Consider the following 12500-nt stretch of genomic DNA (forward strand, 5'->3'; position numbering starts at 1 on the left):
TATAGAAAGAGGGGGAGGGAAGGGGGGTAGGGTAGGGAGTGAATGAAGGGGGAGGGCTGGGATGATGGGAGTAGGGACGGAGGGAAGGGGAAGGGGGAGAGGTGCAAGGGAAGGGGAAGCGATGGAGAGGTGGGAGGTAGAGGAAGGGAGGGAGGAGAATGGAGGGGAGAGGATGTAGGAAGGAGGAAGGGAAGATAGGGAGGTAGATAGTGGGAAGAGATGAGAGAAAGTGAAAGAAATTTTGACATGTTTAGTTGACCTATTTACGTCTCACATGTATAAAAGAGAAAGAAAAAAAAGAATATAAGAGCCATGAAACAAGAAAACAAAAAATCAAACACAATGAAATAACAAACAATAAACTAATAATAATAAAAAATCAATCCTACAGATCACTTACATTCCTTCCGAAAATCAAAGCAAAATGAAACTTCGAACAGCCAGTCAGTCCAACGAGGGAAAAGCGAACGAGCGAAAGAGAGAACGAGTGAACGGGCAAATTAACACGTGAATGAACGAACAAATGAAAGAGGGAATAGGAGAAAGAGCCAATGACCGAACGAGCAAAGTAGCGAACCAGTGAAAGAGCGAACGAGTAAAAGAGCCAATGAGCGAAAGAACGAACAAGCGAACTAGCAAATTAACGAACGAATGAAAGAGCCAATGAGCCAACAAGCGAAATAGCGAACGAGTATATTAACGAACGAGTGAAAGAGGGAATAGGCGAAAGAGGCGAAAGAGCCAATGAGCGAACGAGCAAATTAGCGAATAAGTGAAAGAGTGAACGAGCGAAAGAGCCAATGAGCGAACAAGCGAAATAGCGAACGAACAAATTAACGAACGAGCGAAAGACCCAATGAGCGAAAGAACGAACAAGCGAACGAGTTGAAAGAGCGAACGAACGAACGAACGAACGAACGAACACGAGCGATCAACCCCCCCCCCCCCCAACCTAAAAACAGCGGTTTGAAATCGGCGGGAGGAGGCGACATAGCACTCTCCTCCCCCGTTATCGACCCCGCACCATAAAAAGAGTCGAGATTCTTATCTAAAAAACTCTGCGTCTATCTCTCTCCTTGAATTATAACCTTCGCTCGTGTAGAGTTATATTCTTGATATGCCGCCGTGGCTTGTGTGTTCCACTTTTGCATCGCGGGGTCCGGGCGCTGGTTGGGGAGAGGGGGGAGGGAGGAGAGGAGGGAAGAAAGGGAGGAGGGAAGGAGAGGGTGAGAGGTGGTTGGATCCGGGGAGAGGGGGGAGGGAGGGAAGGAGAGGGGGAGGAAGAAGAGGGAAGAGAGAAGGAGGGAAGGAGAGGGTGAGAGGTAGAGGGAGAAGAGGGAGGAGGGAAGGAGAGGGTGAAAGGTGGTTGGACCCGGGGAGAGGGGGAGGAGAGAAGGAGGAGGGAGGGAAGGAGAGGTAGGAGGAGGAAGAGGGGAGGAGAGAAGGGAGGGAAAGAGAGGTTGAAATTGGAGGGAGAAGAGGGAGAAGGGAAGGAGAGGGGAGGAGGAGAGAAGGAGTAGGGTGAGAGGTGGAGGGAGAAGGGAAGGAGAGGGTGAGAGGTGGAGGGAGGAAAGGGAGGAGGGAAGGAGAGGGTGAGAGGTGGAGGAAGGAGAGGGTGAGAGGTGGAGGAAGGAGAGGGTGAGAGGTGGAGGGAGAGAAGAGAGGGAGGAGGGAAGGAGAGGATGAGAAATGGAGGAAGGAGGGAAGGAGAGGTAGAGGGAGAAGAGGGAGAAAGGTAGGAAAGAGTGAGAAGTGGAGGAAGGGGGTTAGTTCGGTAATAGTAGAATGAGAGGTGGAGGAAAGAGAGAAAGAAAGGATGATGGAAAAGAGGAGGGAAATGGAGGAAGGAGGGTAGGTGGAGAACAGTAGGATACGAGGTAGAAGAAAGAGGGAAGGATTGGGTGAGAGGTAGAGAAATAAGGGAAATGAGGGAAATATTAGGTGAAAGGAAGGGGAGGAGGGAGGGAAAGATTAGGTGAGAGAGAGAGAGAGGAAGGGGTGAACGGTTGGCTAAGAGCTGGAGGGAAAGATAAAATGATGATCGAAGGACGGAAGAAAAGCGTTTGAAGAAATAGAAAAAGATTGGGTGAGAGGATGAGAACGGATGAGACAAGCGGTGAAAGACGGAAAGAAGATAATAATAAGATAGAAAATATGGCGAGAGTTTTAAAAGGGAAATGACAGTAACAGAAAGAAACCTAATAGAGAGGTAATGGAGAAAGAAAGAAATGTGCGATAAATGTTGTAGAAATGAGAAAGTATGATGAGAGATGAAAAAAAATGAGATAAATTATGAGCAGAAAATGGCGAGAGGAGAGGAAATTTACTGCAAGGACTTTAAATGATGAGTTTAAAGAAAACAACAGTCTGAAGAAGGAAATTACACGCCCGGGCAATACACTGAAAAAAGAAATATTCGGAATGGGATTTCTTCGTTATATTATAGCATATTTCTTATCCTTTTATTCTTCTTCATATCATATTTATTATCCTTTTCTTCTTCATATCATATTTATTATCCTTTTCTTCTTCTTCATATCATATTCATTATCCTTTTCTTCTCCATATCATATTTATTATCCTTTCTTCTTCGTATCATATTTATTATCATTTCCTTCTTCAGCCTTGAAAATTCCGCTGTTGGACATAGGCCTTCCCCGATCTGCATCACCTATGCCGGTCTAGTGCCATTCGTGCCATGTGGATATCTCAGCCGGGGTATCACAGCGAATACGTTTTATTAATTATCGCCGTTTTATTACATTCCTATTGCATATATCATTATTACTGTACAATCATAATCATATATATATATATATATATATATATATATATATATATATATATATATATATATATATATATATACATAGTGTATGTGTTCTGTAGACTTCTTTCGTTCAACGTGTCTCTGCCATTGCACATATTTCTCAAAGGACCATATCAGCCTCTATTTTTGGGCCTAAAATCGGAAAAATGATGATTCCTCTTTCATCTATTTTGATATCCTCAAGCATCTTCCTACACGCTGGAGAAGTAATTTAGTTTGTGTGTGTTATACTCGGTTTTCTGTCCGGGGGTGATTCCCGTTTTCTGTCTACATATTTAAAGTGCGTTCTCTGGAAGGTATATAGTTAAGCATCATTTTAATATCCTATCTATATTTTCTATCCTTAAATATGCGCAATCAGATCTTGTCTCTTATAAGCCGGCAGTGACCAGAGAGTATTTTCCCGGAATCCACAAAGGAAAAAAAGGAAAGCAAGATTTGTGAGAAGAGCGAGAGTTAATAATACAAGAGGCTTCTGATCTCAAAACACCCGAGGAGAGGATGGTGAGAGATACCAAGAGGATTTACTGTTGAAGCACGGCGAAGGACTGCGAATAAATTTCAAGATATTTATGCTCTCTCTTCTCATTCTTTATAGGTACGGCGATTCACTTTGCTTGGCTGGTGTTCCAGTTGGTTTACACTCAGGCCGATTTGAAGATAAACTATTTCTGACGAACTTAGGCAATTATTTTTTTTTTTATTCAGCCGCAACCATCACGGTAAAGACCTTAAGCTCTGTGACCGGACCAATAATAATGAATGAAAGTAACAATAAAATCGATATTTCCGCCGCTCTGGCTCTCACCAACGGAAAAAGAGCAAGCAAATAAAAGCAAGGCGCACATAAAGAGAAGATAATGAATGGATAGATAAATAAGAAGTAATGATGAGCTAAACCCCATAAATATTAACTCGGCGCCCAAAGTAAAACATAAAAAGCATCTTTATAGCGAAGGGCCGAGTGACCTTGCACGGGGCTCTGATGGGCAGATAACAGACGAGTTCATCAAAGGCGCCCAGGGCAGGGGGGAGGAGGGGGGAGGGGGCATGGTCTCCTTACAGAATGCATGGGATTGATCCTTGAATCAAATGGACACGTTTACGCAAATTGTCATCTTCATAATCCTTGAATCAAATGGACACGTTGACTTTTGAGGCGCAAATTGTCATCTTCATATGTCAGAAGATGTCCAAATGCAGTAAATATGGTCTCAATTTTGAACTATTTTGCAGAGATAAGGAGGACCGTCACACCGGTGCTTGTGTTCAGAATTCTTAGGTGTACAGGGTCTTGGCTCATTCTTTGGCATTAGAGAAGTACATGCATTTGGTTTTATCAATTTAGCTTATGCCAAATGCCACACCAGTTAATGGTTCTAGCCCATTTATATCTATTTATCTATCTATATTGTTATTATTATTGCCGTTACTATCATTATTACCATTTCATTATTGTTGTTATTATTACTATTATCATTATTATCATTAGTATCATCATTGCCATTATCATTAGTATTATTATCATTATTATTAGTAGTAGTATTACTAATATTATTATTATTATCAATATTATCATTATTATTATTATCATTATTATTACTATTATTATTATCATTATTATTATTATTATCAAAGATGATATTATCATGACTGTCATTATCATTATCATCATTATCATTTTTATTTCTTACATTATCATCTCCATCATCAATTCTACTTTCATCATTACCATTATGAATGATCATCGTCATCTACAGAAATGACGAAATGCAGACTATGATAATGAAATAAAAGAGAATGCGAGGAATAAGAGGAAGAATACAATAAATAGACAGAAAAAAACGAAGAAGAGAAAGATAAAAATCAAAAGAGACAAAAAGAAGTTGAAGCGAGTGCAGAAGAAGAAAAAAAATGTGAATTAGAAGCAGTTGAAAACGATAACATACGAAAGAGGAAAAACAAATAGAAAAAAAACTGATAAAATAAACCCACGAAACAATTATTTTCTCTCTCTCTCTCTCTCTCTCTCTCTCTCTCTGTATGTCTCCCCCTCGACTCGCCCCCTCCCTATCTACTAATTCTATAATTTCTATGTATAATAATCTCTAAGGCGATATATTCCCACTCGCGGACGCCAGGAGGCTCCAAAATCACAGCTTGCAAGCGAAAAATTATGCTAGTGATGATTTTTTATAATGATAATGGCTATACAACATAAGGATTATAAATACGTACAGTCAGGTATATGTAATTTTATCTGATATTTACAACATTCATATATCAGTCAGAGAGAGTGAGTGAGAGAGAGAGAGAGGGGTGGGTGAGTGAGTGAGTGAGTGAGTGAGTGGAGGTGAGAAAGGAGTGAGTGAGCGGTGGAAAGGAGTGAGTGAGCAAGAGAGGGAGTGGAGGGAGTGGAGGGAGGGAGGGAGGGAGGGAGAGAGAGAGGGAGGGAGGGAGAGAGGGAGGGAGGAGAGGGAGGGAGAGAGAGGGAGAGAGAGGGAGAGAGAGGGAGGACAGAGAGAGAGAGAGACACGAGGAAAGAGAGAGAGAGGAGTTGAGAGAGAGAGAGAGAGAGCAGAGAGAGAGAGAGAGAGAGAGAGAGAGAGAGAGAGACATAAAGAGAGAGAGAGGAGAGACAAGACAGACAGACAGACAGACAGACACAGGAGAAAGAGAGAGAGAGAGAGAGAGAGAGAGAGAGAGACAGAGACAGAGAGAGACGTGAATGAGAGAGAGAGAGAGAGAGAAAGAGAGAGAGAGAGAGAGAGAGAGAGAAAGACAGAGAGAGAGAGAGAGTGAAAACAACCTCTGGCAAGATCAAGGCCTGTACATAATGAAGAGGTAAACTAGTCTACTCTTTAATCAGAGCAATTATCTGTCTCCCCAAAATTATTTTACTTCTCTCTCCAAACCGGATACACCCAAAGGGCTAAAAAAAAAAAAAAAAAAAAAAAATAGACGGACACAACACGGGCACCGGCCAAAGAATTACTTCAATCGGGGGCCCTGTTATGTAGCTGGCGACAGCGTGCGGGCAGGACCACCGGCGACCCCAGCTCGGCCGGCAGGAGGTGTAGCGCGCTCGGCTGACAACCTGTGACCGCAAGGTGACATTTAAATCGCATTTCGTCTTAAGGGCAAAAAACAGCGGCGCCCCTCGACAGTGATGGGCCTCCGTCACACACCGATAAGCGGCCGAGCAGACCCATCCAGGGGCATCTACTCGTCTGCCCTTCTTATCTCCTTATCTCACCTTCTTTATTTCTTATCTTATCTCTATCTATCTATCATATATATATATATATATATATATATATATATATATATATATATATATATATATATATATATATATATATATATATATATCTTATCTATCATCTACTCGTCTGCCCTTCTTATCTCCTTATCTCACCTACTTTCTCTCCTTTATTCTCTCTATTTCTAGCTCTTCCTTTGCTCTCTTTGTCTCTCCTTTACCGTTTCACTTTTCTTTCCACTCTTCCTTGCCTCTTACCTCTCTCTTACCTTCTACCTCTTCTATTTTTCTCCTCCTACTCCCATTTTTTCCTTTCTTTCTCCTTTCCTTCGATCGTCTTATAAATTCTTTCCTTTCCTTCCTCTCTCCGCGTTTAACCCTTCCTTCCTTCCTTCCTTTCCTCCCTTTCCTTCCTTTTTTTTTCTCGTAAGGGAGAAACACCCCTAATTGTCAAGGGTCAAGAGGGGAAATGGCACGAGGAAGTAAATGGAAGAGGGGAATAGAGGAGGGAGAGGGAATGGAGGGAAAAAGGGGGCGCGAAAAAAGAGGAAGAGGAAGAAGAGACAAAAAGGAGAAGAGGGACAAGAGAGAGCGGGAAGAAGGGTGAGAGAGAAGGGGGAAGGAGGAGGAAGGGAATGGGAGACAAAGAAGGGGGGAAAGGAACGACGAATAAGAAGTAAAGGCACATGGAAGGGGAACAGGAGCAAGGAGAAGAGGGAGAGGAGTAAAGGGGGACAAGGGAGAAGAGGAGTAGAGTGAGAAGGAAGGGGGAGCAAGGGAGAAGAGGGGGAGAGTGAGAGAAGGGGGAAGGGGAGAGAAGAGGAGAGGAGGGAAGGGGACAGGAGAAGGGGATGGGAGAGGGGGAGAGGAGGAGGCCTCTCCCTGTTGTTAGGCGAGATGCAAAAGCGGCCCCCTGCCAGGTGAAAAGGCTTGTTGTGCGAAGGGGCCTCCCTGTATGGTGACGAAGGGCGCGGGGGGTGGATGTACACATTGCTCTTGGGGCGCGAGGGGGTCTACTGTCTTGCGAAGGGAGGGAACCTCTCTCTCGCTCTCTTTCTGCCGAGAGAGGGAGGGAAGGAGGAGAGGAGGGAGGAGAGGAAGAGAGGGAGGGAGAGGAGGAGGGAAGGAGAGAGAGAGAGAGAGAGAGAGAGAGAGAGAGAGAGGGAGGGAGGGAGGAGGGAGGGAGAGAGAGAGAGAGAGAGAGAGAGAGAGAGAGAGAGAGAGAGAGGGTGAGGGAGAGAGAGAGAGAGAGAGAGAGAGAGAGAGAGAGAGAGAGAGAGAGAGAGAGAGAGGGGGGTGAGGGAGGGAGAGAGAGAGAGGAGAGAGCGAGAGAGAGAGAGAGAGAGGGGGAAAGGAGAGAAGAGAGGGGGAAGAGAGAGAGAGAGAGAGAGAGAGAGAGAGAGAGGAAAGAGAGAGAGACAGAGGGAGCAGAGAGAGAGAGAGAGAGAGAGAGAGAGAGAGAGAGAGGGGTGAGGGAGGGAGAGAGAGAGGAGAGAGCGAGAGAGAGAGGGGGAGAGAGAGAAAGAGAGGGAAGAGAGAGAGAGAGAGAGAGAGAGGAGAGAGAGAGAGCAGAGAGAGAGAGAGAGAGAGAGAGAGGGAGAGAGAGAGAGGGAGAGAGAGAGAGAGAGAGAGAGAGAGAGAGAGAGAGAGAGAGAGAGAGAGAGAGAGAGAGAGGAGAGAGAGAGAGAGAGAGAGAGAGAGAGAGAGAGAGAGAAGAGAGAGAGAGAGAGAGAGAGAGAGAGAGAGAGAGAGAGAGAGAGAGAGGAAGAGAGAGAGAGGGAAGGATAGAGAGAGGAGGAATAATTAGCCGCGGATATAAACAGAAAGATATGAACGCAGCGTGAAAGTGCTAAACTGACACGCGAATCGGCCCAAGCAATCGTCGCCAGATCGAACCCGTCCCCCAAAAACACCCGGACGATTTACAAGAGAAGAAAGAAGATAATGACCAAAAAAAAGAGAGAGAGAGAAAAGACAAAACACCCGGACGATTTACAAGAGAAGAAAGAAGATAATGACCAAAAAAAAGAGAGAGAGAGAAAAGAGAAGCCAAGAGTTACCGCGCGCCGTCCGTGGACCAGGTATGCACAGCAATAATTCCGCGGCATCAGATAAACCAGTAGCGGTCGAGTTTATCGCGGCGATGATCAAAACCCGCACTGATCTTACGCCTCGTCTGTATCGCGGGTCGGCCTCTTCGCCCCGCAATGTGGGATGCAAATGAGGCGAATCTTAAACGATGCTTGGCGTTTCTCTGTGGCTTTGGTGTTGGGTTTGGCGTTTCTCTGTGGCTTTGGTGTTGGGTTTGGCGTTTCTCTGTGGCTTTGGTGTTGGGTTTGGCGTTTCTCTGTGGCTTTGGTGTTGGGTTTGGCGTTTCTCTGTGGCTTTGGTGTTTCTCAGGGGCTTTGGTGTTGGGTTTGGCGGTTCTCTGGCTTTGGCGCTTCTCTGTGGCTTTGGTGTTGGGTTTGGCGTTTCTCTGTGGCTTTGGTGTTGTCGGCGTTTTCTCTCTGCGGCTTTTGGTATGGTTCAAGGGGCTTTCTGCGGTTTTGGGTAGCTGGGTTTGGCGTTTCTCTGCGTGGCTTTGGTGTTGGGTTTTTGGCGTTTCTCTGTGGCTTTGGTGTTGGCTTTGGCGTTTCTCTGTGGCTTTGGTGTTGGGTTTGGCGTTTTCTCTGTATTAGGGGGCTTTGGTGTTGGGTTTGGCGTTTCTCTGTGGCTTTGGTGTTGGCTGAAAGCGCGTTTCTCTGTGGCTTTGGTGTTGGCTTTGGCTTGTTTCTCTGTGGCTTTGGTGTTATTAAGGTGCTTCTCTGCGGCGTTTCTTGGTTGTGGCTTTTCTCTGGTAGAGCTATGTTGGCTTTGGCGTTTCTCTGTATTTGGCTTTGGTGTTCGTGGTTTGGTGTTTCTTGCTGCTTGTGGCTTTGGCGTTGGGTTTGGCGTTTCTCTGTGGCTTTGGTGTTGGGTTTGGCGTTTCTCTGTGGCTTTGGTGTTGGGTTTGGCGTTTCTCTGCGGCTTTGGTGTTGGGTTTGGCGTTTCTCTGTGGCTTTGGTGTTGGGTTTGGCGTTTCTGTGCGGCTTTGGTGTTGGCTTTGGCGTTTCTCTGTGGCTTTGGTGTTGGGTTTGGCGTTTCTCTCTGACTTTGGTGTTGGGTCTGGCGTTTCTCTGTGGCTTTGGTGTTGGGTTTGGCGTGTCTCTGTGGCTTTGGTGTTGGGTTTGGCGTTTCTCTGTGGCTTTGGTGTTAGGTTTGGCGTTTCCTCTGCGGCTTTGGTGTTGGAGTTTGGTTCTCCTGTGGCTGGTGTTGGGTTTGGCGTTTCTCTGCGGCTTTGGTGTTGAGTTGGCATTTCTCTGGCTTTGGTCTTCAGGTTTGGCGTTTCTCTGTGGCTTTGGTGTTGGGTTTGGCGTTTCTCTGTGGCTTTGGTGTTAGGTTTGGCGTTTCTCTGTGGCTTTGGTGTTGGGTTTGGCGTTTCTTCTGGGTGGCTTTGGTGTTGGGTTTGAGCTGCTTTCTCTGTGGCTTTGGTGTTGGGTTTGAGCGTTTCTTCTGTGGCTTTGGTGTTGGGTTTAGCGTTTCTCTGCGGCTTTGGTGTTGGGTTTGGCGTTTCTCTGTGGCTTTGGTGTTAGGTTTGTTGGGTTTCTCGGGGCGTTTTCGTGTTGAGGCTTTGGCGTTTCTCTGTGGCTTTGGTGTTGGGTTTGGCGTTTCTCTGTGGCTTTGGTGTTGGCTTTGGCGTTTCTCTGTGGCTTTTGGTGTTGGGTTTCTTGGCGTTTCTCGAGGGGCTTTCGTATTGACTTTGGCGTTTCTCTGTGGCTTTGGTGTTGAGGCTTTAGCGTTTCTTCTGTGGCTTTGGTGTTGGGTTTGGCGTTTCTGTGTGGCTTTGGTTGTTGGGTTTGGCGTTTCTCTGTGGCTTTGGTGTTGGGTTTGGCGTTTCTCTGTGGCTTTGGTGTTGGGCTTTGGCGTTTCTCTGTGGCTTTGGTGTTGGGTTTGGCGTTTCTCTGCGGCTTTGGTGTTGGGTTTTTGGCGTTTCTCTGTGGCTTTGGTGTTGGGTTTTGGCGTTTCTCTGCGGCTTTGGTGTTGGAGTTTGGCGTTTTCTCTGCGGCTTTGGTGTTGGAGTTTTGGCGTTTCTTTGAGGCTTTGGTGTTGGGTTTGCGTTTCTTTAACGAGGCTTTGGTGTTGGGTTTGGCGTTTCTCAACGACTTTGGTGTTGGGTTTGGCGTTTCTCATGGCTTTGGTGTTGGGTTTGGCGTTTCTCTGTGGCTTTGGTGTTGGGTTTGTGTTCTCTGTTAGGCTTTGGTGTTGGGTTTGGCGTTTCTCTGTGGCTTTGGTGTTGGGTTTGGCGTTTCTCTGCGGCTTTGGTGTTGCAGGTTTGGCGTTTCTCTGTGGCTTTGGTGTTGGGTTTGGCGTTTCCTCTGTGGCTTTGGTGTTGGGTTTGGCGTTCTCTGTGGGGTTTGGTGTTGGGTTTGGCGTTTCTCTGGCCAAACTTGGTGTTGGGTTTGGCGTTTCTCTGTGGCTTTGGTGTTGGGTTTGGCGTTTCTTTGAGGCTTTGGCGTTGGAGTTTGGCGTTTCTTCTGTGGCTTTGGTGTTGGGTTTGGCGTTTTCTGTGGCTTTGGTGTTAGTTTGGCGTTTCTCAGTATTTGCTGGGTTTAGTGCTCTTCTGTGGCTTTGGTGTTGGGTTTGGCGTTTCTCTGTGGCTTTGGTGTTGGGTTTGGCGTTTCTCTGTGGCTTTGGTGTTGGAGGTTTGGCGTTTCTCTGTGGCTTTGGTGTTGGGTTTGGCGTTTCTCTGCGGCTTTGGTGTTGGGTTTTGGCGTTTTCTCTATATGGCTTTGGTGTTGGGTTTGGCGTTTCTCTGTGGCTTTGGTGTTGGGTTTTGGCGTTTCTCTGTGGCTTTGGTGTTGAGTTTGGCGTTTCTCTGTGGCTTTGGTGTTGGGTTTTTGGCGTTTCTCTGTGGCTTTGGTGTTAGGTTTGGCGTTTCTCTGTGGTTGTGGTGTTAGGTTTAGCGTTTCTGTGCGGCTTTGGTGTTGGGTTTGGCGTTTCTTTGAGACTTGGTGTTGGGTTTGGCGTTTCTCTGTGGCTTTGGTGTTGGGTTTGGCGTTTCTCTGTGGCTTTGGTGTTGGGTTGCGACGTTCTGTGGCTGGTGTTGGGTTTGGCGTTTCTTTGAGGCTTTGGGTGTTGGTTTGGCGCTTCTGGCTTTGGTGTTGGGTTTGGCGTTTCTTTGAGGCTTTGGTGTTGGTTTTGGCGTTTCTTTGAGGCTTTGGTGTTGGGTTTGGCGTTTCTTTGAGGCTTTTGGTGTTGGGTTTGGCGTTTCTTTGAGGCTTTGAGGTTGGGTTTGGCGTTTCTCTGTGGCTTTGGTGTTGCGTTTGGCGCTTCTTTGTGGCTTTGGTGTTGGGTTTGGCGTGTCTCTTTGGCTTTGGTGTTGAGTTTGGCGTTTCTTTGAGGCTTTGGGTGTTGGGTTTGGCGCTTCTCTGTGGCTTTGGTGTTTGGGTTTGGCGTTTCTTTGACTTTGGTGTTGGGTTTGGCGTTTCCTCTGTGGCTTGGTGTTGGGTTTGGCGTTTCTTTGAGGCTTTGGTGTTGAGGCTTTGGCGTTTCTCTTTGGCTTTGGTGTTGGGTTTGGCGTTTCTCTTGTGGCTTTGGTGTTGGGTTTGGCGTTTGTCTGTGGCTTTGGTGTTGGGTTTGGCGTTTCTCATGGCTTTGGTGTTGCTTTGGCGTTTCTCTGTGGCTTTGGTTGTTGGGTTTGGCGTTTCTGTGTGGCTTTGGTGTTGGGTTTGGCGTTTCTCTGTGGCTTTTGGTGTTGGGTTTGGCGTTTCTCTGTGGCTTTGGTGTTGGGTTTGGCGTTTCTCTGTGGCTTTGGTGCTATAGGGTTTTGGCGTTTCTTTGTGAAGCTTTGCTGTTGGGGTTTTGGCGTTTCTTTGAGGGGCTTTGGCGTTTCTCTGTGGCTTTGGCGCTTTCTGTGGCTTTGGTGTTGGGTTCGGCGTTTCTCTCGCGGCTTTGGTGTTGGGTTTGGCGTGTGTGGCTTTGGTGTTGAGGCTTTGGCGTTTCTCTGGGGCTTTGGTGTTGGGTTTGGCGCTTCTCTGCCGCTTTGGTGTTGGGTTTGGCGTTTCTCTGTGGCTTTGGTGTTGGGTTTGGCGTTTCTCTGTGGCTTTGGTGTTGGGTTTGGCGTTTCTCTGTGGCTTTGGTGTTGGGTTTGGCGTTTCTCTGCGGCTTTGGTGTTGGGTTTGGCGTTTCTCTGTGGCTTTGGTGTTGGGTTTGGCGTTTCTCTGTGGCTTTGGTGTTGGGTTTGGCGTTTCTGTGTGGCTTTGGTGTTGGGTTTGGCGTTTCTCTGCGGCTTTGGTGTTGGGTTTGGCGTTTCTCTGCGGCTTTGGTGTTGGGTTTGGCGTTTCTCTGTGGCTTTGGTGTTGGGTTTGGCGTTTCTCTGTGGCTTTGGTG

At 46.6% G+C, this 12500-nt stretch overlaps 1 protein-coding gene across 1 annotated transcript in view; it reads right to left on the bottom strand.

Moving 5' to 3' along the window:
* The window catches only part of LOC113824017 (uncharacterized), a 226846-nt gene that overhangs the window by 41774 nt on the left and 172572 nt on the right, over positions 1-12500 (bottom strand). The gene's annotated exons all lie outside the window — the stretch shown is intronic.

This window comes from Penaeus vannamei, chromosome 30 (assembly GCF_042767895.1).
Source record: "Penaeus vannamei isolate JL-2024 chromosome 30, ASM4276789v1, whole genome shotgun sequence".
NCBI classification, from domain to species: domain Eukaryota; kingdom Metazoa; phylum Arthropoda; class Malacostraca; order Decapoda; family Penaeidae; genus Penaeus; species Penaeus vannamei.